Consider the following 14,842-nt stretch of genomic DNA (forward strand, 5'->3'; position numbering starts at 1 on the left):
AAAGGAAGTACTGCGGTGGTAGTATTTTTAGAAGGACAACTTTTCAGGGGAAAATAAAGCAGTTCAAAAGAAATCATCCCATATCCCCCAAAGAGGCAGAGCAGTAACCGATTAACCGGTTGAAATAACATGTTTTCCTTAGATCCAATTAGAGCAGACTGAAGTTAAATAAATCCTCTTGAACGCACACAGAGTGAGGAACCTTTTAATAGAATTAATGCTCCTATGTATTTAGCACTTGTCTTCTCTCGGCCTCATCGAGGGAGTTGTTCCTTTGTTTAGCCTAAGTAGCAGTGGGATCCCAGTAAAAGAGATGGCTAACCCTCCTTGGCTGTCTGCAGAGTAGATTGCCTTAAGAGACATGGAGACTAGCAGAGAGAAAAAAAAGAAAAAGAAATTACACTGATCCAATAGATATACTGCTGAGAGGTTTCTATTATATTCCTACCTCAGACGTTGTACCACCATTAAATTCACACATTCAGGCCCTGGGAATCAGGCCAGCATGACAGAGAAGTTGGGCTAAAATGAATCTACTATATTAGTTTTTGTGAGAATGATTAAGCTCGATGGGTTCAAGATCAGTCCTATTTTTCAAATAGTCAAAGCATTCTGAAGCTAGGCAAATAAAGCCTAATTCAAGAGCAGAGGAGAGGAAAGAGAAGACAGGCAGAGATAAAATCAAATAGCCAAGACAGCTACTGGAATACCAAATCTCAACCAGAAAACAACACAAGGTCATTTATTTGGCATAGTAAAAAAAAAATAAATGACAACTCAGCTAGCAGGCATTTTTTCTTTATATCTTTTAAGGAGCCTGCCCATCCCAGAGCATAATTATAATCAGAATTCCTAAAACGTTCCCCAAATTCCTAAAGGCAATCAGCTCCACTCAAATTAGTAACTCAGATAAATCACCATTAATTAGCTAATATAAGCCAGCAGGTGGTTTTGAGCCCAGAGACATTCCCTAGTTATTTAAATTATGTATACAACACTACCCAAAGATGGAATAAGTGAGAGAGGAGCAACAGATAACAAGTCTATACTTTAGAAAAGAAAAAATAATCCTGTTTATAAATAATGCCCAACTAAAGTCTCCAACACTAACAGATCTTACCCAAAGGACTACAACACAGCATTTGACCCTCTCCCAAGACCACTCTCAGCTCCAATCAGATCATTCCACATCCTTCTATACCCCTATCACCACAATGATTATGTATGAAGTGTACAGACTATGCAGCAGAATCTTACATGAATATATTTATCCTAGAAAGATTACCAGTTACAAGAGGATGGGTCCAGGAGAATTCTCTATGTTGATGCCTCATTTCAGAGGACATAGGAGAACAATTTACTCACATTTATATAATGGAGGTTTACTTACTAAACTACATTAAGAGATAAACTGGCCTACCTTATAAATCAAGCTGTTACTGTTCCTACTAGCACTGGATTTTGAAGGTGTCTAGAATTAAAGATGTGTTGTTTTGATAGACATTCTGTTTGACCATGGATGATGCCAACCTTTTTTCAACATCACGGAGATTGTGTCAAGCTTATATTTATAATAATGTTGAAAACCTTTGGACAAGCAACTCACAGGACAATCACCAATCAAGATATATATATAGCCAAATACTTATCTTCATTCTATTTTTATTTATGCTTAGCTAATTGAATTTTTTTTAAAATTTCACATTTGCACAGCTCTTTAATTCTCTTGTAATGGCTAATATAATACATACAATATGATACAACATAGTAAAATGTGACCAATTGAATTCACTCCTAAGAGTTAACCTGAGAGCCATTACCTTTATCTAGCTCCTAAGTGGTTCAATGGACAAGAATGGTTGAGTCAGGAAGGGTTGAGTTCAAAATCTTTCCTAAAATACATATTTGCTGTGTGACCCTGGGCAAGTCACTTAACATCTTCTTCATTGTGTTTCCTCATCTATAAAATGAGCTTTACATCACAAGATAGTGTTGAAAATCAATTGAGATCACTGATATACAGTACTTTTCAAACTATAGAGTTATATAAATGCTAGTTAGTTTACTATTCTCCTATAAAAAAGAAAAAAAATTATAAGGGTCCTATGAAGGACATAAAGGAACATGCTAAGTTTTAAAAAATTTAGAGAAAAAGTTATATGATAAATACTAATCAAAAAATCATAATGCATGAGCATAATTACAGTAGGGGTTGACTACACAGAAAATTAAGACTTTTAATTTCATAATTTAAGATTTTAATATGCTACTCCTAATCACTTTATTAATGCAAACTGTAATGCAATATTGCAAAGCTGATTACAAGGCTACATGGAATTGACAAAAAGTGTATTTAAAAGTTGGGATATTTTAATATCAAAGTACTACTCCCTTCCTTTTTTTTTATAAAATCACATCAACCAGTCATGGTATTACATGTTACTCAAAGCATGTTGCCTTGCCCTTTGATTTGGGGGGGGGGGGTAGTAGAGGATCTTGTAATAATTCTATGACTGCTGCTGCTGCTGCTCACAAATATTTTAATTTAAAAAAATCTTCCTACTGGGACAGCTAGGTGGCAGAGTGGATAGAGCACCAGCCCTGGAGTCAGGAGGACCTGAGTTCAAATTTGACCTCAGACACTTAATTGCCTAGCTCTGTGACCTTGGGCAAGTCACTTAACCCCGCTGCCTTAAATTTACAAAAAATAAAAATAAAAATCTTCCTCCCCAGGGCTAGTCTTGATGATCTATATGCTGAAGGCTAGTCAGTAAATTCTGTTCACTCTTGGATAATAACATCAATGATTGATATTTGATGATGTTTGTCCTTCATTCTTGAAGAAGACCATGACATTGGGGAGGTAATACCACTACAAGCACTTGAATTGGACTAAAGTGAGGGTGTGCTGTGCTAAGGTCACCAACCTCACTTTCTTTTTCCAGAGCCATCTGGGTTCAGTGACCAGATAGATATTTACTAGCTGTGTCTTCCTAATTCCATTACATGAAGGAAAAGCATCACTCTTTGAATAGCTCGACCTTTATCTTCCACAATGTGATGTCACCATCACTTCCAGTGATGGTGAACTTGGCCAGTTCTACAAAGAACTATCAAATGGATACTGATGATTAGGAATAGACTAGATTAGTCTCCATCAGGAGCAGAGCAGGACAGGGTCAGAGTTGGGAAAACAGAAAACAAAAAGCAAGCTACGTTGAAAAGAAGCAGAGATGTGGGGCAGCTGGGTGAATGTAGTGGATAGAGCACTGGTCCTGGAGTCAGGAGGACCTGAGTTCAAATGTAACCTCAGACACTTAGTAATTGCCCAGGTGTGTGACCTTGGGCAAATCACTTAACCCCACTGCCTTGCAAAAACCAAAAAAAAAGGTAAAAAGGAAAAGAAGCAGGGATGAAATCCAAAAGACTGAGGCATATTGCTAAGGCTAGAATTCAAACTCAAGGGGTCTGTGGCAGTTCTGGAAACCAGAATTTAAGTGCCAGTAATAGGATCATTTATATGACTCAATTCAATTTCCCCAAAGCATCAGACTTTTTTCTAGCAACTACTGCCATCCTTGCTCCCCAGCCCCCAAATGCTTCCTGGAGCTGACATGCTGATGTCATCTCTTGCTTCTTTAATCCCAGAGAAAAAGTTGGCTAATTTGGAGGACAGAGTGTGAAAAAGGGAGCAAATGTCCAGTTAGGAAATATAGTAGTTTCCATTGGATTCTGGAGGCAATAGAAAGTCACTGGAAGTCAAGTAGTCAGACCTGTAACTTAGGGAAATTCACTTCTGAAGCAATGTGAAAATGAACTGGAGTGGAGAGACTTGAGACAAGGAGATCAATCAGGAAGCTGTTGCAATACACTGGATGAGAGGTAATGAGGTCCTGGACCTTGTGAAAGAGAAGGCAGAAATCACAAGATTTGGCAACTAATTAGGGTGGAAACTGATTAGGGGTGCTGACTGAAGGAGAGTAAGAAGCCCCAAGATTATGACTAGGGAGACTAGAATGATGGTAGGGGTCTTCAGGGAAGTCTGGAAGAGGGGAGGATTTAAGGAAGGGTCTAAGGTATCTCCAAGATTCTAGTTTGAGATATCCTACAGACAATTGATGTGATATTGAACTCAGGGAACAGTCTAGGGCAGGGTATATATATATATATATATATATATATATATATATATATATATATGTCCATCTATGCAGAAATAATGGTTAAATCATCAATGGGGTCCAAGTCCAAGGTTCTTGTGTCCACCATGCCACCTAGCTGCCAAAATAAAAACTCCACAACACATAAATAACTTACCATTTATAATCAATAAAGGAAGTAGAGTGATAAATTCCTCAATATTTTACTGTGATTTTGTTGAAAATTGTTTAAATAAACACAGCAGTGCTTTGCACTGTTGTCTAGTAAAAAGAGCATTGTCCCAGGAATCAGAAGAGATGGCTTCTCTAAAAGTCAAGTAATCAAGCATGTATAATGATCTACCATGTAAAAGTCACTGTGCTAAACTCTAGTGATAAAAAGAAAAACCATGAAGTTAGCAAGCTGTCCTTCCCCATGACCAAATCCCTAGCTATACTATACATTGCTCAGAACTCCTTTTCTAGTTTTATTTTCTTTTTTCCCCTGCACCTCAATATCCAGAAGGTATCTATTATATAGAATTCATATTCTACCTGGCAGCCAAGGTAGACTCCTGTAGACAAATACCCCTCCACTACCTGTAGGTGTATTTTTTGCCATTCCTTTTCCCGCTGACTTAGTTTTGGGCAATTGTTCTCTCTTCTATTTCTTCAAATTCAAGGAATAAGTCCTCTCCAACACACACACACACACACACACACACACACCTTTCTCCAGCTCCTATTCCTCCATCTCTAGCAACATGCCATTTGTTCCAGTGAGAATGTAGGATACACAGCGCTCCCCCCAGACATTGTTTCTCCCTATCCACCACTCCCAACTCTCTGCCTGAGCCATCAGCATGACCTGGGCATCAAGGAGGAGCCCGTCTCCCTTCCACCCTTAACAAAGTAGAGTCAATTCACAACTGGCAGTGCCCACCTATCCTGTCCCCTAACTCAAGGGGGATGAGAACCAAAGTAGATGTTTATTTATAGAACCCTGGTGAGCTCATTAGGATCATTGAATTCTTTGTCTTTGTTATACACTGCTCTCCTCTATACTTTACTCATCAGCCTGGAATAATTTGTCACAAATTCTTCCTCATTTAGGATGAGTCACAACCCCAGTTTCTGTTCTAAACTATCTCATAGGCATTACCAGAATCTCAGGTTCCCAAGTATTGAAGCTGATCAAGTTTCGATTCTCCTAAAGATCTCATATTTTCAGTTTCATCTCATTTCCTAATTCTTGGTCAAATAACAAAATAGCTGATATAACAGTCTTCCATCTTTTTTTTTTAGGTTTTTGCAAGGCAAATGGGGTTAAGTGGCTTGCCCAAGGCCACACAGCTAGGTGAGGCCGGATTTGAACCCAGGTACTCCTGACTCCAGGGTCAGTGCTCTATCCACTGCACCACCTAGCCGGCCCCAGTCTTCCATCTTTAGAGAGACTCAAACATTATAGTAGTCTTCTCCAGTAGACTGCTTCTCAATCACCCCTTCCCCCCCCATGTGGTCAATCTCCCCCATCCTTCAAACATGCTCAAACATCCCTCAGTCTTTAAGGAAAAAAAGCCTTCAGAAGACATTAACCTCTCAAGCTATCATCCTACATTCTCTCCTCCCTTTCTCAAACCAAACTCCTTGAAAACTTATGCTCACTGCTTCCAATTCCCCTGCTCCCACTTCCTCCTCAGTTCCTTTCCCAATCTAGCTTTCAATCTCAAGTTTCAACTAAAACTACTTTCTACTCAAGTGAACAATAATCATCTTAATCTGATGACCCTGGACCCTTCTTAGTCAGCTGCTTTCTCTTTAACATAAGAGAATCCTCACCCCCATACCATCTCATCTCTGGGCTTTTGTGCATTAAACCAAATTTATTATCTTTTCCTGCTAAAATCTTATCCATCTTCCCTATTTCTGTCAAAGCCATTCAAGTTTTTCTAGTCTCCCAGGTGTCTACTCTCAATAATATCTTTTGACTCTTCACTCTCCCTCACTGTATCCAATCAGTCACCAAATCTTCTGATTTTTACCTTCACAGTAGATTTGACATCCAACCCCTTCTCTTCTCCCCATTCTCACAACTACCACTTCTGTCAAGCCCTCATCATTTCTCTCTCCTATTTGGTCTCCCTGCCTCAAGACTCTCCTTATTCCAATTCACTCTACTTCACAGTTCAACCAAATTACTTTTCCTTAAGTGCAGATCTGATCATGTAACTCTTGAAACAACTTCCATGGCTTTCTATTCCCTCTGGGATAAAACAAACTCTTCTGTTTAGCTTTGCAAGCTCTATAAGAATATCTGACCCCAATCCATCTTTCCAGCTACATTGAACATTATTACCTATCCAAGCTCTGTGAGATCAAGCCAACTTGGCATTCTCTCTTATTCCCAAACATCACATTCCATCTATCATCTCTGTGGCCTTTACCTTGGCCAACCCCTCCTGCTTGGAATGCACAGCATTCTCACCAACCCCTTCTAGAACCTCCTCCTTTAATATGCAGCTCAAACACCATCTTTTTCATGAAGCTTTTGCTGATGCTTTTCCTCAATTGCTGGTGACTTTTCTTCCAAAATATCCTATATTTAACTATTTTTTGTATATTTATATTTAGGGACTTTATTATTTGTCTCCCTCAATGAGAATTTTTATTTCCTTCACAATGTTTGTCACATAACAAGAACTTAATACTTGCTTGACAGCTCTCAAAGAGACTTGTAGGTCAGGGAAAATGCTATAGATCTAGCAAAAACATTATACCAAAACTTTGACAAGGATAGCATCCTATTTATGAAAGAAATATACAGATAGATGGCATAGTCAGATGGATTAAGTTCTGCTTGAGTGGCCAGACCCAAAGAGTAGTCATTAATGGCATGATATCAACTCAGAAGGTCTCTAAGTGATATGTTCCCAGAGATCTGTCCTTAAATCTCATTTTATCAATGACTTGGAATAAAGGAGTAGATTTTTGTAAAATCTGTAGATGAAATAACTGGGAGGCATAAAACCCTGAGTGACAGAATCAGACTCCAAAAGAACTTGACAGACAATAGAGACAAATATAACATTTTGTGTGTTTGAGTAAAACAATTTTACAAGTAAGATGGAGGAATTTTTACTGGTTTATCCAATAAAGGATCTATATGCTTAAGATGAGGCAATGATGTGACTGATCAACAAAAAAAAGGCAAATGTGGGGGAAAATTACTGTGTTGATATGTGCAAGGAGAGAATCTAAGAACTAAGGAAGATCAGTTCTGGAATGTTCTATTTGGCTCTGAGCACCATATTTTAGAAAAGTCATTATGAAACCAGAGGAAGTTGAGAAGATAGTGACCAAGATGGTGAAAGACCTCAAAAGCATTTAATATATGAGATTAGTGGAAGAATCTAAGGATATTTAGCCTAGAAAGAAGAATTGAGTACAGAATAACTAAAGGTCAACAAAGTGTGTGTGTGAGAGAGAGAGGGAGAGGAAGAGAGGAAGGGAGAAGAGGGGAGGGGAGGGGAGGAAAAAGAGACTTAACTTGTTCTGCTTGGTCTTTAGAGGCAGAAAAACCTACAAAGGAGGAAAAGTTAGAGAGGGATAAATTCTGGCCTAATATAAAGAAAACCATAATTCAAGCAGTCCAGAAGTGGAATGAATAGCCTCTGTAAGGGATAGATGTCCCTTCATTAGAAGTCATCAAATAAAAGCTGAATGACAACATGTTTTAAAAGGGATTTATGTTGAGGTATGGGTTGGACTATGAAATGATCCCTGAAATACTTTCTAATTCAGATTTTGTAATCTTGGTCTATATATATATATATATATATATATATATATATATATCCATTTTGACTATCTATGCTGTCAAATCAATTAAAGAAATTGAATCCCTAAGTGACTTGCCCAAAGTCATACAGGTAATAAATGGAAATCAAATAATATATACAAAAATGATTGATAAACCATATAAATTATCTCACTAAAAAGTTGGGGCAAAAGTTATTATATATTATATATTATATCCTTTTTGAAATGGGGAAACTAAATCTGAGAGTTAACAAAGTTTAGAAACATGGAATTTTTAGAGCTGGAGAAGGACTTGGAGGTCCTATCTAATCCTTCCTCCCATTTTACAGATGATCATAATGAGACTGCCACCCAGAGTGATGAAGTTAATAAATGGCAGAACCAAGATAAGAACCCTTCACTCTACTAGTGACACTTAAAATATCTCATTCCCCTGGTCTTGTCTGCAAGTAAAATTGGAAAAATAGAGATATTCCATATTAACTAAGCTCACCCCTTTTCTAAATGGTAGGAGTGTGAATAGACAACCTTTTCAATACGATCCTGTGACTGGGGGATGAAAGATCCAAAAGCCTTCTGAAGATTCATAGAAGCGTGAAGGGCACTGCCCACCACCACAGCTGCCAAACTTAGCTCTGACACTAGCTGGGTGCCATATAGCAAGTTCTATAACCTCTCTGAGCTCAATTTCCTCCTCTTGTAAAGTAATAAAGTTGACAAGATTAAGGTCAGATCATAAGAGTATGACTACTGCCTAGACAGCTGGCACCCAAATTTTTTTTTGAGATCCCTTTGAATAAAGTTTTAAAAGTTACGGGAATTGAAGGAGCATTTTGAAAAATGTTCAAATACTTTAACATCTTATTTCACCTCAACTTTCTACAAATGTTCATCTATACATGTATCTTCTTATAGTGAATAGGTGCTATAGGTAATAAAACACAAGACCTGGAATCAGGAAGACCCAAGTTCAAATCCCACCCTTGGGTATTTACTAACTAGGTGACCCTGGGAAAATTAGTTGATCCCTCTCTCAGCCTTTATATAATAATTTAACACTTACTTCAAATGAGATAATATCAGCAAAGGAATGGTGAGAAAAATCTCAATGTGCAAGTATATGTTCCCTTAGAAAACCACATTATTTTCAATTTTATTTTTATTTGATTTGTTAAATGTTTCCAAATTACATTTTAATGTGGTTTGGGCTTCACTTAGGAATGTTGCTTGGATGTTTGATGCTTCATTATCAATATAATACTCTATAAAATAATAGCTAACTTTATCCTCATGGATCTTCTGTCTCTTCCCTTTGATAGAAAACCACACAGTGCACATTCTGTGGTGCCATGGAAAGAGAGTTGGATTTGGAATCTGAGCACATGAATGCATATACCAGACTAGAAAAGCAGGGGGAGCCAGCTTATAAAAGACTTTGAATGGCAAAAGAGATTTTGATCCAGGAGATATTAGGGAATAAAGGGAATGGGAAAAACATAGTTATACCTGTGCTTTAAAAAGACTATTTTCACAGTTGAGTGAATGCATGCAGAGTTATCCAAAGTGACTCTGGAGAAGAGCTGAGATCTAAGGTTTTCTGAATCTGGCACAATTCTTACTATCTTATCACCAGATGTCATATCAGCTAAAAAATTAAGTAACTGAGTCTTTAAGTGACTTGAATCAGATAATATAACCAGATGTGCTTGATAAACCATAAAGTGATACATAAATGTCAGTTCTTAATAAATGCTCACCATTACTATCATTACCCCCATCATCCATTCTCAGCAGCCTCTAAAACACATAGGAAAAGGAAAGAAAGAACATGAGGATGGTAGTTAGACAGTGTGACTGGTTCGCTCTTGAATTCGTTCACTGTAAACCATCCACTTCTAATTCAATCTGACACGGCTAATTTTGGCATTAGAGTTTGGAATGAAAATCAATATCCATTTTGAGCTCGAGAAAGAGTTACTGTACCTTGGGTCGAGTAGGGCATTGCATTTATTCTCAGGGATCTGAAAAGGATGGCAATAGAAATTCTTCAATTGCTCTGCTTTAAGAAGTTGAAATGATTATTCAGATTAAATTTTTATCATCTTGAGGAAATTCCAAGAATCAGGTTGAGCACTCTTCCAAACCTCTGTAAAAGGCAGAAGTTGACTCAGGGGTCAAGTGCTGTTGTTGGAGTCAGGAAAACTTGAAAATCTGTTCTCACTTACTAGACTATAACCCTGGTCAAATCACTTAACTTCTGTTTGCCTCAGTTTCATCATCTATGAAAACAATGCCATTATAAGGATCAAATGAAATATTTGTAAAGAGTTAGAATAATGATAGTAGGTATTTTATAAATGAGAATTCCCTTTAAAATATTTCTGACTATGCTGTTTTTTTAATGTTATTGAATAAGTTTTTCACAAAGTTTAGAGACGTTGACTAGTTCATGCTACTGGTCTGCAGGTAGATAACAAAAAATGCTCGGGGCTTAAGAATTGATTTCTCTTAAGTCAGACCAAAACTATCAAATGATGCTCTTAATGAAAGCTTACTAGGGGAATTTGTTTACCTAGTATTTATTTTTTAATTCTTGTTTATTCTTATATAGTAAAGAGTGCTCACTCTAGAATTCAAGGACCTTCTTTCCAATTTGGTCTCTGTCACTTTTATCTCTGTGACCTTGAAACAGGTCTCTTGGCTCCCTTGATGCTGTTTCCTCCCTTGTAAAATGAAGGGAATGAAGCTAGATTCACCCTATAATCACTTCCAACTCTATATGATTCTAAGAACTGCTTTTTCATCCAATCTATACTCATTAAATCTTTGCTTAAATTAATTATCTAAAACCAGCATCAGTACAATGAACACACAAAGCACCTACTATGAACAAAGTACTTGGGCTTGTGATGACAAATATATATATATATATATATATATAGTCTGCCCTAAAAAGGCTTGTGTCCTTCTATACATTCAAGGTGTCAGCTCAACCTACTGGGTACCCACTTCTAGTTTTCTTGAAATTGCATAGATAACAGTAGAATTCATGGTCCCTCCAGCAGTCTTCACTAAAAAACCAAATTTCCTTTTCTAATCATCAAATATCCTTTCTGATACCTTTTCATGCACTACCATATACAAATGTATACATGATACAACCATTTAAAAGCCTTCATAAACAAGTCTCTCTCTTCTTAGATTCCTTTGGTTGGCATCACCCAACCTTTTTAAGTTTTACCTCACTTCCAAGCTTCAGACAAACTGAACTCCTAACCATCCCCTATGCAGGCTTTCCATGCTTTTTTGCTCATTCTTTAATCTGTCTACATACTAAACTCTAAATATTTTAAGTATGTGAATATGCATGCATTCAACTAAATATATATTAAAGAAAACCAATTCTTTTGATATAGTTAACCAGTTCTCAGGTCATGAACCCTTGCATCTAGAATATCATTGCTCTTACCCATCCTTTAAAGGCCAACTTTAGTGTTCCTTCCCATCCATAAAAGCCTTCTCTGAGTTCCCCTCAGAGTTCATAAGGCATTTTGCTCTTTACTCCTATAATTAGACATGGGTCAAAGTCAGCTCTTCCAAAAATAGATTTACAATTCAAAAATCATCTATCAGAAACAAATCAGGCTTTATTGTTTTGTTTTTCTCTGCTTAAGAAAATGGAAAAAACCCTAGTAATACAGACTAAAAAGTGTGTCATAGATAACTGGTTCATTCCCAGCACACCATTACCTCTAAATCATTTATCATTGATTGCTTATAGTCAAATGTATTGGATGTTCACTGTGTAAATATTGTGAACCCCACTGGAGAGCTGAGAATGTGCCTTCTCACGTTTGCTTTTTTCCAAATCCCTATCATCACACTATTCGCTCTTTTACAAAATGGTTGTCTAATAAATGCTGGCAAAACTGAATGTGTGTGTGTGTGTGTGTGTGTGTGTGTGTGTATAGAAATAAGTCACTCAAGGAAGTTCTTTTAAAAATAGATTGTGACCATTAATAAATTGTGACCTAGAATGGTGGTTGGGAGAAGGCTAAGAAGGGGACAGATTACAACTCTATCAACAAGACTTGCTGACTAACAGGATATGTGGAACATTTGAGGGATTGAGAGTAGACAAGTTCCAATAGGTCCCAGTGGTTTAGGACTTAGAGGTTTTTCACTAAAGTATATTATAGGCCAGGCCAATAAAGCTTAAAGTAATTTTTCTTAGAGGAATTCTGGGTGAAGGGCATGGGGGAACTGAAATCATAAAATCATAGATTTAGACTGAGTGACTATAAGAACATAAAATCTCACTCACAGCTAGACAATGTCTGAAACAAGATTCAGTGTCAATATTTTTGAGTTTTTGAGCCTTGTTGCTGATCAGAGCTAAATTTTCAGTAAAAAGTAGACTTTCTTGTATAGGGGTAGGATATTGTGTCTCCAGGGGAGTAGAGACCTGAAACACTAGCTTCCCATGGACAGAAACTAGAGGACATCCCAAAGCTTCTGCCAAAAAGGCTTTGACCCATGAGAGCCCATTAGGTAGCTCCCTACTTAATGTCTCAATAATCAGGTACACCAAGGTTGATTGTTTCTTCATATTCTGCACCTAAACCTGATTTCTAGAAGTGGAATGAGGTTGGAACTCTTTCAAATAATAGTCAAAACCACTCCCAAACCCTTTAATTTTCATGTTGAAGGCAGTCTATATTAAACTCTGACAGAAAATGAAACAAAGGCCCCTATATATACTATATAAGAATAAACAAATATTGAGAGAAGGAAGCCAGGGCCAGATTTCAGCTTCTTTCCTCTTCCCTAAGCCGGGTCCCACTCACTTTAGCAATAATGCCCCTCTCTCTTCATTTAGCTAAGGAACCCCATGAGAGAGAGCTGCGGATAGATCCATTCCTGATTCCAATCTTGTCACTAGCTCTATGCTATCTTCAGATCTCCCCACATGTTCTACCTTTATGAAATACAGGTGAAGCTCATCTCAGCCTCACCTGCCACCTACTTACTGCCTGCCGTCCCTGATCAGGTCTATCACCAGTCCTTTAAATGACCCATGAAACAAAATTTTTTCCCTAGAATCACTACAATTCAAAGATAAGGAGGGAGAAAGGGAAGTCAGAGGGTAGTTTTATAGAAAGGTATCTTCTATAGAGCTTGACCTATACAATCACCCCTCTTAGTCAGTCAGTGGAAAAACAGTTGGATCCTTTCTCACCCTCACCCTAGGGCAGTTTGGTTTTGATAGGGAGGGAAGAGTTTTGAGTTTTTATTCAGTCATATCTGGTTTTTATTCAGTCATATCTGGTTGTTTTCTCATTTCTGATGTCACAAGCATCATAAGGGAGATGCAAGATGTCATTAGGGAGACAACTGTTCAGGGTTGGTTGCCAAGGCAAGGGTCAAGTTATGTATATATAGGGAGGATGAAAGTTTCTAGAAAGGGGAAAGGCAGAAATAATAGCTAGTAAAAGGAGATTTAAAAAATCAGAGATAACAAAGGAGATAAAAGTCAGCTTTTCACAAAAACTCAGAGGTCACCAAATCCAGAGAATTATTTGGATTCTCACAAGATTAAAAAAAAATTCTAAATAGTTTTCTATACCAAGATTCATCCTGTCTGACTTTAAATCACAGTTCTGGAGAAAATCTTTCCAGATAACCTTATATGTAAACAATTCCAGAAAAGTTCAAAGTTTCCTTATTAATCATCCAAAGATAATTGTAACATATTACGGCTGTAATTTTTAACATTCAATGAAAATGCATCCTGCAATCTGGTAAACCTAATCCTTTTAATTTTATCTTCAATGAAAATGAACACATGAGTACTGTCACCTCTGTAAGTCTAGCCTTAAAATTTTTTGACAAAGAATTTTAAAACTAAAAGGGACCTTAGAAGTCATCCAGTGCAGTGTTCCATTGAGAATACTCCCTGTTCATCTTAAACTTTACTAAAAGTTATGACCCTATGGGTAGTCTTTTCCCGCCATGTGGGCAGTTTTTTTTGCCCCTATGTGGACAATCTTTTTTTTCCTCATATGGCAGTCTCCCCCCAGCCCATGGGGATAGTCTTAAGGATTTGGGATGGAGATAATACTATATTTGCTCTTGGATTTTGATTCCAATAATGTCACCATCAGTTTCTCCATTTTGATTGACACCCCCAAATCACTGGAGCAGCCTAACTGGAAAAGGGGGATTGTTGATCAAGAGTAAATTATGCAGCAAATAATAACACAGAAGGAATATTGCTACTTGGGCTCAAAAAATATTTCAACCTGACCTGAGTAGAGGTCATTCTGCAAAGGTGGCTATTTTTTTCCTTCATGAAATGTTTAAGCCATATTTAGAAAGGATCCAGCCCAACCATAATAACCTTCTTCACAGAAAGGTTGAGATATATCAAAGGAATATTGCAATGAACTTATTTTTTCTTTTACATGTGGAAAAAGGTGGTTGGCTGAACGTGGATTCGTATGAAGATCTGAACAAGGTCAAATAAATCTCAAGCTTCACACACTTTATTTAATGTTTCTTTAACTAAAAAATGCTGTATTCCAAATGTGAAATCTTATTATCTTTCCACCAAAGCCAGCCTTCTCCTCCTTCTGATTTTGATATGACTGACAGCGGCACTATCATTCCCCAGTCTCCATGTTTGAAACCACACTCCTATCTTTCATTCTTCCTGAGTATAATTAGAGATTTGGATCAAAGCCCTTGAGTTCAAATCCTGACACTCATATTAATAGCCATGTGATCATAGTCATTTAACCCATCTGGACCTTGTTTTTCCTATCTATAAAATGAGGATTTCAGTCTAGATGCCATCACTTAGTTTTCTTCTATGTCTAATTCCT

The 14,842-nt window shown here is 37.3% G+C and overlaps 1 long non-coding RNA gene across 1 annotated transcript; it reads right to left on the reverse strand.

Moving 5' to 3' along the window:
- Positions 1-224: 224 nt before the first annotated feature.
- Positions 225-10,229, reverse strand: LOC141516221 (uncharacterized). The gene is made up of 3 exons (XR_012476638.1): positions 9,942-10,229; positions 9,716-9,755; positions 225-368 (listed from the first exon to the last, which is right to left on the reverse strand). It is a non-coding gene; the product is annotated as an uncharacterized LOC141516221 (long non-coding RNA).
- Between the last annotated feature and the right edge of the window lie 4,613 nt (positions 10,230-14,842).

The sequence above is a fragment of the Macrotis lagotis genome, chromosome 3, assembly GCF_037893015.1.
Source record: "Macrotis lagotis isolate mMagLag1 chromosome 3, bilby.v1.9.chrom.fasta, whole genome shotgun sequence".
Taxonomy (NCBI): domain Eukaryota; kingdom Metazoa; phylum Chordata; class Mammalia; order Peramelemorphia; family Peramelidae; genus Macrotis; species Macrotis lagotis.